Below are 15,026 nucleotides of genomic sequence, written 5' to 3'. Positions count from 1 at the left end.
CCCCCTCTCTCCCTCTCCCTCTCCTGATGGTTTCTCAGAATCAGACCTGAGGGTAGGCACTGCCCAGAGACTGTTGGGGGGTTCGTAGTGGAGGACAAGGCCAGGGGAGGGAGGTCTAACCCCCTGAAGGTCCCCATGCTGCCAGGCAGGGGACAGCGGGTCTCTGGGCCTTGGGCCAGAGGGAAGATAAAACTTATGGATCCAGTCTTTCCTGTCAGGCGTCTTGAGCCAAGTACTGCCTGGGGCGAAGAATCCTGCTTGATATCTTCCTTCTCGGAGCTTCGGGAAAGGCTTGCTCTCCGCGTGCTGCTTAAGACTACTGAAGAAAAGAGAAGGAAGAAGATAAGGGAAGAGAGGAGAAGGGAGAGGAGAAAGGAGGAGGAAGAAAAGGGATGAGAATTTTCTGATACTCGCCTGCTTTCCAGAGTAAAGACTCTGAGCAAGGGTGCCATCTTGTGGCTACAAATCAGAATCGCAGCCCGGTCCCCCAACATGGTGTATTGGCCTATTTTCACCGAAAAGTGCAAGAAACAAGCTGTAGTTCTTGGTTCTACACGAGACAACCTTCGTTCCACGCTTGGAATATTCTTTCTCATACCTTTTGGGCGAGTCCATCACTAACTCAGTGAAATGATGGTGTTCGGTGTTTGAGTCAACCACAACTGTAGGTTCTCCTTCATTCATTCAATGAACATTTCCTAGACTTTATCAAGCATTTTCAAAAGCCCCTGGGACCCAGCTGTGAGTGAAAATGCACGTTCTTGCTCTTGGCATTTCAGCTAGGAGGCGGCTCTTCTTCCCAGAGCTGTTATGGTCAGAACCTGGGCTCTGGCAGCCCAGCAATGGAAGCTTGGCCACTCCCCCTTAATAGGCCAATTATTGAGGTGAAGAACAGTGAGAAGTAGAGAAAGATTTATTCGGTGTGGGCACACTGGGAAGAGGGACAAATATGAGGTCCCTCAGCCCCCAGATCTACCTGGGGGTCCTGACAGTGAAGTTCAAGTTTAAAGAGAGGACCAGAGGTACGCGTTACTGAACAGTCCCTGGCGAGGTCGGTTCCACACACCACTGACCCAGCTCCTGCCAGGTGGCCTGGTGAGTCCTCAGGGCTGTGTGAAATCTCACTCCAGGACACAAGGTTCCTTTTATTTCTCCCAGCATGACAATCTTGTGGGATCCCAATTTCATGGGGTCCGTTATTTCAAGTCTGATAGGCAAGGGGAGTGCACAAATATCTTCACCCGCAAGGGGCTGGAGGTGGAACTCAGCTTGTACAGTGCTAGTGCAGTATGCAGGAGGCTTCGGGTTCAATCCACAGCTTTGCAGATAGTCCAAGGCGGGTGTGGTGGTGTGTGCCTGTAATCCTAGCACTTTGGAGGTAGAGGCAGGCGGGTCAGAGGTTTGAGGTCTTCTTCAGAGAGTTTGAGGCCAGCGTGGGATGCAGAAGACCCTATCTCAAAATAAGTAAACATGTAAATGAAACAGAACATCTTGGCTCCTGCCAGGATGGTTACTTCAGGCGTAGGCAATACAAAATGTAATGGGCACAATAGCGTGTATGACATTGGGAAATGAAGCAGGGCCAGTGCCTTGCGTTCAGATGGGGTAATGGGTCAACACAGTTTTTCCTAAGACGGTGGCATTTGTGCTGAGGCCTGAATAAAGTGAGGGAGCAGGCCAAGGGGACAGGTGAGGGAAGGTAGACCAATTCTGGGCCATGACTCCGCCATGAAATAGTAGTTATAGGAAACAAGACACCCAGGTAGTCTAGGGGCTAGACAGACACACAACCTTTCCTCTACCATCAGTATCCTAAGATATACCCCCCCCCACACACACACACCCCAAATCCCCTAACAGTACGTGGGAAGTCATTCTGAATTCAGGACCTTTGGCCTGTTATCCTCTGAGGCTGACCTCGAACCTGACGCCCTTCCCTGAGAGTTCTCTGCCCCAATTGCTGACCTTCCTTCTGTGGCCAGTGCTGGTTCTACGAGCTTGCCTTTGTTTATACTGAAGGCCGCAGATCATCATTTGAATATCTCATTAAGCCAGCCAAGTTCAAAAAAAATTTTGCAACAATTCTCTCATAATGTAATCCCACGAAGAAATCTGGTTAGTGGCCAGTTCTGGCAGACTGCGCCTCGCTCATTCTGTTTGCTGTCAACAGACAGACTTTCCAGGTCGGCTCCTCAGGCATCACCTGGCGCGCCACACGGGGGCGGGCTGCCGGCAGGACCCTGCCTTGTTCCGGTCGGCCCAGCTTCTGCAGTCAGAAGTGTGTTGCTTACAGAGGCAATTGTTCAGAGCCAGATCGCTATCTCTGTTGTTTGGCACAGGAGTCCAGGAGCGCGAGCCAAGCATTTCCTGAGCGGCCTCTGGGTAGATGAAGGGACTGGTCTCGGCAGATTGCTTGACTCAGAAGGTCAGAGAAGTCTGCAACAAGGAATCCGAGCGATGCCCGTTTCCGTCCCCAGCAGCCGAGAGCCTGGGCAGCCTGGTGTGCTGGCTGGACTTTTTCCAGACAGCACTCGGAGAGCCAAGCTCAAATGACCTCTGCCAAACTAATACTAACAATAATGGTAATAAAGAAAAGAGATTAAGCAAATTCGGAAAATCCCGTGTGGCTGTGAGGTCACGGCTTCACCGTGGATCTAACCTTTTTCTGTTTTGTGGCTTCAGCACCTACCTTATTTGGGCATGTCATCCAAACAGAAAGGACAGCAACACGTCTTGGAGATGAGCTGTCTCTTGCCCAGAGAAGCTCATCCTGACTGTCGCGATCTAGTGATCTGTGTCACTGTCTAAGCCTGGGGAGAGATAGCGCGGAGCATCCTTCTAGCCAAGCCTGGGCCTGGGCCAGAGTGTAAGGAAGGCTGGTCATCACGGCCTTGAAGTGAATCCAGCCGGCTGTGCCTGGATCGGCAGCCACAGCACACTCTCCCGAAGTCAGATCATCAGGGTCAGGGCACAGAATTAGTCATGTGTCCTCTCTTCCTGCCACCCTCCAGCAAGGGCTCCCAAGGCCTCTGCCTCTGTAGGGTTTCCTTCTGGAAGGTGAGTCCTGGGGCGAGCAGCATGGTATAGGACGAGCAGGGCTTAGTGAAGGATTCTTGGGTGCTGTTGCAGGAGTGAGTATAAACAGGGGCAGCATTGCACAGAGAGCAGTGTGCTGTGTGGATCCTGCCCAAGCATTGCTGCTAGTCTCTGAGGGCTGAGGAATACTCTTTTTCAGTTCAAAGTCCTGCAAGGGGTATAAGTAATCCTGTCACCGAAGCTCCAGAGACTTTAGGGGAATGTATACATTATAATGTATATATACAAAATTTATATATAATGTATTGTATATGTAATATATGTATATTATATATATTTGTATATATGGTGTGTATGTATGGTGTGTGTGTGTGCCATGGAGAGCATATTGAGGTCAGAGGGCAATTTTCAAAGTTGGTTTTCTTCTTTCATCCTATAGGTCTGGGGAATTGACCTCAGGTTGTCGTAGATAGTAGTAAGCACCTATACCCACCAAGGCTTCTCACCGTCCCAAGAATCTGCATTTTAGCGGCTGTGTCTCTTCTCCACCAACAGTTCTGATGTGGGTCTGGCTCTGTCACCCCTGACAGACATTGGCCTCAGCTCCAGCCAGAATCAGGGTGCTGGATGGACCTGAACCTGTATTGCCGTCCTTCTCCAGACATTTGTCTTGCTGGACACTAAGTGAAGGCCTGTTCCTGAGCTCTCACGCTCCCTGAATAGGAATCTGCTGTCTTTATGGTTGAAGTCTGGATAAGCACTGTCCCCCAAGACAGAAAGGCCAGACCGCAGCTCCCCCTCCCTACCCCCCGCCTTCCAGAACTGTATCTAACACAGGGCTTGAGAAGAGGGCAAAAGTTTGAGCTTTCCTGAGACCAGCTGCAAGGGTGGCAGGACAGGGTCACCCGGGGAACAACCCGGTGCTGGGGACAAAACGGGCATTCACATGGGGAACAACCCGGTGCTGGGGACAAAACGGGCATTCACGTTCTTTTTTAAAACTTTTTGTTTGTTCCTTGTGCCTTTCACATCAGGCATCTCGATTCCATTCGTTTCCCTGCCCCTTGCAACCTTCCCCCCAAAATAAAATAAAATAAAAATAAAGAAAACAAGGGGGAAAATATCTCGTCACAGAAGCTGTAGAGCAACACAGTGAGCCACACAGTGAACAGTCTCGCCCATACATCTTTACTTGTGATTGTTTATTGCGATGGGTCTGGTTAGAGGCCTCTGGCTTCTGCTACACTGTCAATGCTGGGCCCTCACTGGGACTCCTCTTGGATATCTTGTTCTTGTCCTGTATTGTGGAGATCCTACACCTCTGGGTCTGCAGGGCTGGCTCCTTCAATGCTCCAGCAGATATAGATGGGGTGGATTTGGGGGTGGGCCAACTCATAGCCCTGGTTCTGAGCCTAGGTAGTTGCAGGGTCTGTCAGTCTTCCAGCTGCCCCCTGTCCTCACCATCAGGCATTGCTCTGGCTCGTTCACTCTTTGGGGCAATGAGCAAGGGGCAGGACCAGTTCTCAGAGTCCTCGGAGTCAGTCTCCCATACCTACGCCTTCAGGACCAATTGGGCAACTGGTAAGGGCAGGGACAGCTCTCCCACCTGCCACAGACAGCCAGGGGAGGGGTGGGCGTCTCTCCCCCACCCACACCATCATATGGCTGATGACGGCGGGGGCCAGATCTTCCAAGCTCACAACTTTGGGCAGGCTCACCAACACTTCCACCAACAGGGTTGGCTCTCCTGTGCTGTCCTATGCAAGGCTTTGGGAGGGGGAGAGCATCTCTCCCCTACCCATGCCCCTTGCCACCATTTGGCAGATGAGGGGTGGGGCCAGATCTCTCATGCTCAGATTCTTGGGCTGGCTGACCGCCCCCCCACACACACACATCCCCACCTCTGCCCATCAACAAGGGCTGTGCTGTCCAAATGAGGTGCAGGGCCTGCTTTCCCAAGTGCTGGAGCTGGTAAAAGGAAGAATCAGCTTCCTTGCCAGCTGGAGGTGTTAAGGGCTAGAGGGAAGGGCATCTTTCCCTTGCCCACACCACCACACTGCAGACGAGGGAGGCAGTATCAGCCTTGTTTTTTTCACACACTCAGGGCTGGCTCACCTGTACCCCTGTCTACAGGGTCAAAACCTCTGGCCGCCCAGGCAAAGCCCAAGGGCCCGTTCTCTCGAGTGCTGCAGCTAATGAGGGGTTGGGTGAGGTCCCCCAGCTGCTCCAGATGGCGAGGGATGAGGGGAGGCATGTTCCCTCACGACAAGGCAGGAGGGACCTACGCTCCCATTCTCTTCCCCTCAGTTCGCCCAGGCCCCTGCGAGCGGGGTCAGCTCTATGGTGCTGCCCAGGTAACGTGTAGGACCTTCTCTCCTGAGTGCTTCAGCCAGTGAGGGACAAGACCAACTCTGTTCAGCCCTATCCTGGCAGCCTTCTGTGGTATCAGGAACCATGGACATCAATATAGACCATGGCTACATCAGAGCCATGAATATAGGCCTGGGCCCTGGCAGTAGCCCAGGCCCAGACATCACCATGGCCCTGGGTGGCCATCAAGTCACCCACGTCAGCCCATCCTGCACCTCTTTACCTCTTCAGATGTGCAGATGTCCGCAGGACACGAGCCATTCTGTCTCTCTCTCCAGCACTATTTGCTCACGGCGACAGTGCCCGTCTGCCCATGTTTTCTCCTTGGAGCCCAGGGTAGACTACCGCAGACCTGCCTGTGGGTCTCCTTGTCCCTCTCAATCATCGTGGCACTGGGCAGGACCATGCTTCCTCCTCAAGCCTGGGGTGGTCCATGCTGGGCCTCGTTCACATTCTTGAATGTATAGTAAACGTAACTCAAATCCCATGATGACCTTCCAGGTGCCTCCGAGCCCCTGCTAAACTCACCACGTGGTCCATGGCGGCAGCGCCTTCCCCTCACACCGCCACCCTGGCCCTGAACTCTCCTTTGATATCCCACCCTCTTCTCTTTAACCAAGTAGGTTTATAGGAAATGGGACGTGTGTTTCTTCCCCAGAGGTTTGTTATTTTAAATGTCGTTGACTATGCTCTGGTGGGTGTTTTCTGCCCAATTCCTGTACTAGAAGTTGTGGGAACTTATCCTAGGTCCTGGTCCTTTTCCCGGCATCTGTGACAACTTGACCAACCTTAGAGTCTTCTCTGTCACGCAGAGGTTTTGTTTAACAAGTCGATGACTTTCTGTACAGAAGTCTGGGACAGGGAGCTGCTGACCACTGCAGATTCATGGAGCGAGTGACTCGGCAGGCCATCTAAGGGGTGACGGAGCAGAGGGAGCTGGTGTGGGGAGCGGGAAGCAGGTAGGTGTGGACAGATACACTCTGACTTTGGACCTCTCTTGGGCATCTTGCAAGTTTGCTAACTTGACCCAGCTGGAGAGAAAAAAAAAAATCACTGAGTATCTTTGGCAATATCTGTTGACAAGGACATCTGTCTGTACTTAATCTGTGGGCTCAAGAACTGGGTAGTGTCACACTGGAGCCACCAGTTACAGCCCCCCCTCCGTGTGTGTGTGAGTGTATGTGTGTGGGGGGGGGGAGGAAGAGAATGTGAAAATGTTTAACCCTTAGCTCTTTAAAAACTGAAATATTGCCAAATAAAATACTTCAAACTGATAATTATTGCTGGTCAATAGAGTATTATTATTTATTAATAATTCTTTATATTAATGTTTTCCTGTTGAAAAAAGCTAAAGAAAGTTTTTAATTACATAGAATTTTAGGAAATTATTTTTTATACCATACATGCTAGGCAAGTGCGCTACCTCTGAGCTACTAGACGCTACTGTCTTGGTTTCCTGTTATTGAGATAGAATACTCTGACAAAAGCAGGTTGAGGCTTTGCTCTTCACACGGTTCAAGGGTGTGGTCCATCATGGTGGGGAAGTCAAGGCAGGCAGCAGAAGCTTGAGGCTGTTGGTCACATTGTCCCTATAGCCAGGAAGCAGAGGACAGTAGATGCCTGCTGGTGTCCTGCTCCCTTCTCCGCACAGATAGGCTAAGATTCCAGCCTAGGGAATGGAGCCACCCCTAGTGGGCGTGTCCTCAAGCAACCTTCCCTATGGGCAATCCCAGAGGCTTCTCTCTCCCACAGTTTTAGATACTATCAATTGATACTAACTAGCCACCATACCTGAGCTTTTGAGGCAGTTCATCACGTACCTCAGGCTAGCCTCGAACTTGCTTTGTGGTGTAGGCTGCCTTCAAAACCACATTCTTCCTGTCTTTGACTCCTGAGTGCTGGGATTAAAGGTATGGGCCATCATACCCTGTCACAAATTATTATCTCACAACCAATAATTCAGTGTTAAAATGGTTGACTTAGGCATCTGCAGTATTGAGTTCACCATCCACTCCTGGCCCAATACTCATAGAAATATCTGCTTAACAATCTCCCAAGCACTGTGCCAGTCCGTGAGTCACTTGTAGGTTCTCATCTGGAAACAGCCCCATGTTTCAAACTTTCAGCACATGCTGATTTTCTGGTAGTTATTCTCGGGGTCTTTGTGTCTTTTGCTTTTGTTTTGTTTTTCAAGACAGGGTGTGTTTGTGAAGCTTTGGAGCCTGTCCTGGAACTTGTTCTGTAGACCAGGTTGTCCTCAGATTTATAGAGATCCACCTGCTTCTGCCTCCCAAGTGCTGGGATTAAAGGCGTGGGCTACCACCGCCCAGTTCTCCATGTCTTATAGACACAGAATTTCCCTATTTGATCTCAGCATCAGCTTCCCCCGAGACTTCACATTGCAGCTGTGCAGGTTCATTCTAATTTGGTGACTCACCACCTCTGTTTCCATGGCTACCTCTCCAGCATCTTTAAAAGCAGTGGCGGAGGCATGAAGTTAGGAGCAGGAGCAGGAGGAACAGAGCTCAGCTGTACCCACAGGAGCCTCAGAAAGCCTCCAATCGTCTCTGAATAATCTTACTCTTTTCTATGCAGGAAAGTCACCCACACTTGCTCCCAAACACGGACTGAATGTGGACCGTTCTCCCAGGGAGGATAATGGAGCTCTGGCTTGGGCAGTGGTGGGATGGAGGGAGAGGCAAGTGGTAGCAAGTGTGACTCAGGGCACAGCCAGCACCGGTGCTGGAACTCTGGGCAGAAGTTCAGGAAGCATGGGTGGAAAGGGATTCCACATACCCGGGCAGAAATCGTGCCAGTGCGATCCCCAGGTGGGGAGTTCAGAGACATCATGGGCACAGGCGTGGATTTGGGAGCACTGGGCACAATAGGTGATAATAGGTGTGCTCTCTGCCAAAGAGAAGACCAGGGGAGAAGTGTGGAGGGAGGAGTGACCTTGACCTTCAGAGTGGTGGAGCCTCAGGAGACAGCACAATTAACGCCCCAGAATCCCCCTGTATCCTCGCCAGCCGGTCTCTGGGCCTTTGCTGTGTTAGAGTTCTACTTGGAAACACGGTCGTTGTGAGGTTCCAGTATCCCACTCTAAAGCTCATGAAGTTAGAGTTCAAACAAGGACTAAACTAATGCAAAGATACCAATGCCTGATACCACTGTGTCCTGCAAGCAGGTTCCCATGGGAACTGAGGATGTAAACCCACTATCTCACAGGAGGCTGACTGCTGAGGAGGCACAGTGCAGGGCAGAGAGGTCCAGAAAGAGGACGGCAGGGGTAGGAGGGATTCTAGTCTAGCAGTCCTTCAGAGGCTAGCTGGAGAACAGCGTGGCGGAGGCGTGCCTTTGGAGGCTACGCTGCACACTGGTCCCCATTCAGCTTCCTTCTCTCTGCTTCCCATCTGACGTCATTCCAACCTCTCCTCGGCCACACCCTGCTCCTGCCATTGGTAGTCCCCTCATAATGGCCCAGAAACATAGATGCCCTGAAACGATGAGCTGAAATAAATCCTTCCTCCCTTGATCGCTTCTGCAGGTGCTTGATCGGGACGAGGTAAACTTAACTAGCCGGCCCCAAGTCTGGCCTGGCTCTTAGGTTTGAAAGAAGGTGAGTATGAACCAGGCTGCACGGGCTCTGAGTAAGGATCCTCAGGTAGAGAGGGCCAACTAATGTAAGGTCCCAGGTAGCACTGAAGGAAGACCCCAGACTCAAATAGTATGTGAGAGCAAAGAGCATTTATTAATATTCCAGCATCCATGTGAGGTCGTTCACGAGAGGGGCGTGCAGGCTTCTTTTAAGCACAGCTCAGGGGAGTTGTAGGGACAGTCAGGTCATCTCATACATAATTGGTTAGGCAAGCAGCAGTTCCATCAGGATATTGCTAATCGGCTGAGGTTTAGTTTTGATCATTTTTGGACATACTTGCACAAGCTTGGGCAAGTCTGGACGTGACTCAGAACGGGGCTGTAGGATTTGTCCTTGAGACACTGTAGGGCTGACTTAGGTCTTGTGTTTGTTCTCTCCCTCAGCCCTGACTGCAAGGGCATTGTGGATGAATGACCCTCTGTTGGGAGAGACACCTGTTTTGCCCTTCTCAGAGAACTGAAACCTAAATTCAGCTGCGAGACTGGGAGAGGTAGGAGTGAGAAGCTCCTGTGTACCCTGATGGGAGGCTGGCCTCCACCCTCGGTCTGTAGGCCAGCAACCTGCACTGAGCTTCTTTTGAGAGTCCTCAAGACATTGGGGTGAAGAAGGGTGCCCCTATTGTGGCCGGTCATCTTCAAGATAGACTGGTAGAAGGGTGGCGTGGTCAGGATGATCAAGGAGAAGGTCACTAAGGAAATCAAAGTCTTTCTGCTCCTACCATGAGGTGCATCATAGTCCCTGGAGAGACTTCAGGTCCCTGGAGAGAGCTGAGTGAGATTTGAGTCAGGCTGAACCCTTGCTGCATGCTAGGCACTGTAACCTTAATTTTCAGAAGAGCCCTGCTAGAGAAAAGTAGCCTCCTGGGGCCGTGGATGATTCCCGTCCCAACACCAGAGATTCAAGAAGGTCAGGACACAAGGTTCAAATCCACAGTCCTTCCTCCCGTGCCTGGGGCTCCCAAAAGGTTGACACTGAGAACCTTTCTCAAGAGGACAGGAACAAGTTGCGTTGGACATGAACCTGAAACTGTTGATGTTTTCAGTTTCCTGCTGCCCTGGCCAGGTCTGAGAGGGACAGGTTTGAAGTTTGTCCTTGTTGTCCCCTGATCAGGCCTCTCTGGGCTGCCCCTTCCCTAAGCCCAGACAACCTGCTTCAGCTAGCAGAGGCTGCGTCAGGCCGCCAGCAGCCACACCAGCCTAGATAATTCAGAGCACTTCCTTGTTACTCGTGGTGACTTCCTCTTGTTGTCTGTCTGTCTGTCTGTCTGTCTGGGGAATGCAAGTGTCCTAAGGTACCTCATCATGTGACTTGTTTTCCCCATTTGTCCCCAGGAGTCAGCTTGTGGCACTCAGTGTGTTGATAAGTGGCCCTCATGGAGCAGCTTCTGCGTAGGGCCTTCAGGAAATACACGTTCCATTGAAGGATAGCTTGTGAATTTCATGTGACTGGACTTTGAATGGGAGAGGAATGTTAATGCACATGCTAGGGTCTCCAGCTCTGGCTCTTTGGCTCATCTGGTAATGAGGATCCAACAGGTTTACTCACCAGGCAACCCCCCTTACCTGCAGCGTGGGAAGCTCCCCCACAGCCTCTGCTATCCTCCTACTCAGTTAAAGCAGCACTTCTGAGAATCCTATGGGGGCCAAATCAAACTTTTCCCCTTCAGTCTATGTTCTGAAGTTAATGGTGGTGGGAGGGAGGAAGAAATGGGTTCTAGTTTAGCCAAAATGTGTGTGTCCCGGATCCTCGCCGAGTGTTTGGGGATCACGCCATTGAAGCTGGCGTGTAACAAGTGGAAAGAAGTCAGGCAGCACCCTCGCCAGTCTCTGCCAGCACGTTCTAAATCCCCTGGGCACCCGAAGGGCACTGTGAGAGCTAAAGTTATGTCTGAAGTTTTGTTGGTGATTTGTTTTGTTTTTTTTTTTTTTGAGGCAGCACTTACCTGTGCAATAGCTCTGGCTGACTGCCCTGGAACTTGAATTATAGACCAGGCTAGCCTTGAACAGAGATCTGCCTGCCTCTGCTTTCTGAGTGCTTGGGTGACAGATTTGCAGCATCACTGCCCGGCTATGTTTTACGTCTTAATTACTGTGCTATAAAACAAAAAAATGCCTCTCACCTGTAAGCCCAAGGGGAGATAACTTCCCGGAATGCTGGGGGCTGTTGTTCCTGTAAGATAACAAGCCACGTGTTTTCACGTCTATAAACAAGGTAGGTTGTCCCTGCTGCACAGGATGGGCTTGTAGGTAAGTAGTCTGTAGTTAGGATGAACATCAGAATGTGTGCTGCCCCTGATGGACAAAGAGAGGAAGGACACCGCCTTGGGGGTTTTGCCTTTGTAAGTACCTAGCTAATTGGCGCCATTCTCTCAGAATCCCAGGCCTAGGCCTCGTCAATGTCCATCGTCCTGGCCAGTACTCAAAAATTGTGGTAGTGGGTCTGTTCTCATCCAGTAGGATTAATAGCATCATGTTTCCTAGCCTCACACGGACGCTTTAAAACACATCAACACTGTTCTGACTGCGACCTGTGTGGGAAGCGACTGCAGAAGCAGGGACTTTCTCTTTCCTTGGGTGTCTATGCCTCAAGAGGTTGGAACAAACCAGTTTCATGGAGCAGAAAGCTGTTCCTAGGGAGACTGTGAATATGGAGTTGCCCAAACATTTACTTGGTTCTAAACTGTTATTTCTCTCTGTTTGTTTGATTATTTGCTTGTAGTGGGCTCTCACTCTGTAGCCTGGGCTGGCTTAGAATCTGTGAACTTCCTGCTTCAGCCTGCCAGCTGCTGTTATAGGCTTGGATCACCCTTCTCCTTCTAACTCAGGCTTCCTATCCGAGCTCACTGTTGGGTTCACAGGCACAAGAACAGCCCATATCCTTGGTGCTAGAGCGTGTGTCCAGGTGCTTATGGGAGCAGAGGCCTGGGTGCTCTGTCATGACCACTGCACTTTGCTGAACATAAGCATTTTTATTTCAGGGGCTGGGAAATGTCTCAGTGGAGAAAGTACTTACTGTGTTAGTGAGGACCTGAGTTTCACCCCCCACTACCCAAGTAAATGGCGCACAGCAAGGAGACCCACTAATATTCCCTGCACTAGGTTGGCAGAGACAGGATCCTGGGGACAAGCTGGAGAGAGAGCCTGGCTAGCCAAATCAGCAAGGTTTGGGTCCAAGTGAGAGATCCTGCCTCAGCATGTAAGGTACAGAGTGATTCCCGACCCCCCCACATCTGCATACACACATGCACCTCACATGCATATTTAATCACAGACATGTGAACACACATTAATCATAGCATGTTGACAGAGGTTTCTGTCCTGCCTGGTCCCAAAGAAACACACAGAGGCTTACATTAATTATAAACTGGTTGGCCTATTAGCTCAGGCTTTTTATTAACTCTTATAGCTTACATTAACCCATAATTCTTGTCTGTGTTAACCACATGGCTTGGCACCTTTATCAATGAGGCATTCTCATCTTGATGACTGCGGACTGAGCCTTTCCTCTTCCCAGAATTCTCCTGTTCTGGTCACCCCATTTACACTTTCTGCCTGGCTACTAGCCAATCAGTGTTTTATTAAATCAATACAACTGACAAATCTTTACAGGGTACAAGATCATTGTCCCACACCAAAAACGCATATACACAAGCAGTGTTTTTTTTTTCATTTCAAATCAAGCTGTCCAGTCAATAAGAAAACAGAGAGAAGAAAACAGTTAGGCAGACTCAGTTCTTAAGATATACTGGATGCAGTGGAGGACCCAGGAGCCTGGAGTTTAACAGTGCCACACTGCTCTAAGCTAAACTGCTGACCGGAGGGCTGGGAGCCAAACTCTGGAAGAGCACTTCTCAGCACGCACAGGGTCCCAGGCTCTATCCCTAGTCCTGCACACAGCAGAAATGACAAGAACTGCCAGGCCAGTGGTGGTGGCACAACCTTTAATCCCAGCACTCATGGGGCAGAAGCAGGTGGATCTCTGTGAATTCGAGGCCAGTCTGGTTTGTAGAGCTTGTTCTAGGACAGCCAAGGCTACACAGAGAAACTCTGTCTCAAAAACTAAAATAAAACAGAACAAAGAAAGAAAGAAAAAAGGAAGGAAGGAAATGACAAGAGTTGCTAAGTTCCAGTGCTTGAAAACAAGAGACGCTGTGGTTTGTCCACTCTGAAAACTCACATTGTCCGAGAATCTCCACTGGGAGAGATTAACAAAAGAGCTGGTTGGCTTGTAGCGTGTAGAGGTGGGAGGATACATCCTTTCTCTAGAGTTGTGATGTCCCATGCCACCTCAGGACTCTGCCAGCAGGAAGACCATAACCAGATATAGCGTCTTGAGCTTGGACGGGAACAGTGAGTCAAAGTAACTATGATTAAGTTTCTTGATTAAGTTTTTAAGTTAGCATACAAAGTAGTGGATTTTATTATAATGCCTTTATGCATATATGTCTTTATATTTCATGGTTGGTACTCCCATTCTACCAATGCCCTCCTCCATCCTTCTGCCCATTGTGCTAATCCTCCTCCTCCCCTTATAGGATAGTCCTCCCTTCTGCTTGTTTCATGTCTCACATGTCTCAAGAGCCAGCAGGATGGCTCAGTGGGTAAAGGCACTTGCTGCCAAACCTGATGGGCTGAGTCTGACCTACACGATGGAAGCAGAAAACCGACTCCACGAGTTGACATCTGATCTCCACATGTGTGCTCTGGAGACCACAAACACGCGCATGCACACACACAGACACACTCACACACACTACAAAAAGAAAAGGACTCTCAAATTTAAACATGAAGCTATATTCAAAAGGTAGCCAACAAGACAGACTCATAACTGTATTGTCTGGTCTTGCACTCTTTAAAGGTGGCTTCAAATTTCTCCACCAAGAGATAGACATTTAAAACATTCCCAGAAAAGCACTGTAGAGGTCGTGTACATCTTCCAGCCACACTTTAAGGCTCAAGGAACGACTGTGCCCGTCTTACCATCCCATTCCTCTCAGGGAGAAGGCTGAGTACCCAAGAGGGATGGTTGGGTGTCTGGGATGTTGGTGGGAGTGTCAGGCTTGGAGAATTTGGTGTGATGGGGCCAGGACTGCGTCAGTTAGGAAGAGGCCAGGGCCCCACTCTGGTCCATGCTATTTCTGAGGGACAGCATCCCATTTCTTAGTCCTCATCCTGACAGCCATGCTCAACTTGCCTGAGAAAAAGCTTCCTCCTAACACATCCATTTACCCAATGCACTAATTACATTCCCATTGTGAGTTAGTTGCTGTTCTAGACATGGCAGATGTAATAGCAAACCTAAACCACAAATCCCTTCCCTTGTGGACTTAAATGTAGCCAGACTGACAAGATAAAGGATTAAGAGATGGACTGATAGACCATATGGAGAAAAATCACAGAGAACCAAGGGCAAGTGTGAGGGTTGAGTTCAGTCTTTCACAGCCTGTGAGGAAGGAGGGCCTATGAGAGACTTGGAGAGAGCCGTTGGGGAAAGGCTTCTAGGTGACACTGAAGTCTGGAGCAGCAGCACTGTGCCTGCTGTGTTCAAGGACTGACACAGAAACCAGCAAGAGAGGAGAAGGGCAGTGGTTGAGCCTCAGTAACAGCCTAGAGATAGTGGAAAAAGGGATGGGCCAAGGAGCAATGATCAGATAAACCCATTCCTTCCCTATGAGACTGGCTGCTGTTGCATTCTGGGATGCTGTGCTTGCCCCTCTCAGGTTCTCCTGGCCTGGGTAGCTTGACCCTTTGTGTGCTTAGGAACGGGAGAGCATAACCCTCTGCGTGCTTAGGAACTGGATAGCTTGACCCTCTGCGTGCTTAGGAACTGGATAGCTTGACCCTTTGTGTATTTGGGAACTGGATAGCATGACCCTTTGTGGATTTGGGAACTGAATAGCATGACCCTTTGTGGATTGGGAACTGAATAGCATAACCCTTTGTGGATTTGGGAACTGAATAGCATG

Source organism: Microtus ochrogaster, unplaced genomic scaffold (assembly GCF_000317375.1).
Source record: "Microtus ochrogaster isolate Prairie Vole_2 unplaced genomic scaffold, MicOch1.0 UNK9, whole genome shotgun sequence".
NCBI lineage: Eukaryota > Metazoa > Chordata > Mammalia > Rodentia > Cricetidae > Microtus > Microtus ochrogaster.
The sequence above is the reverse complement of the archived record's forward strand: the minus strand, read 5'-3'. Positions refer to the sequence as shown.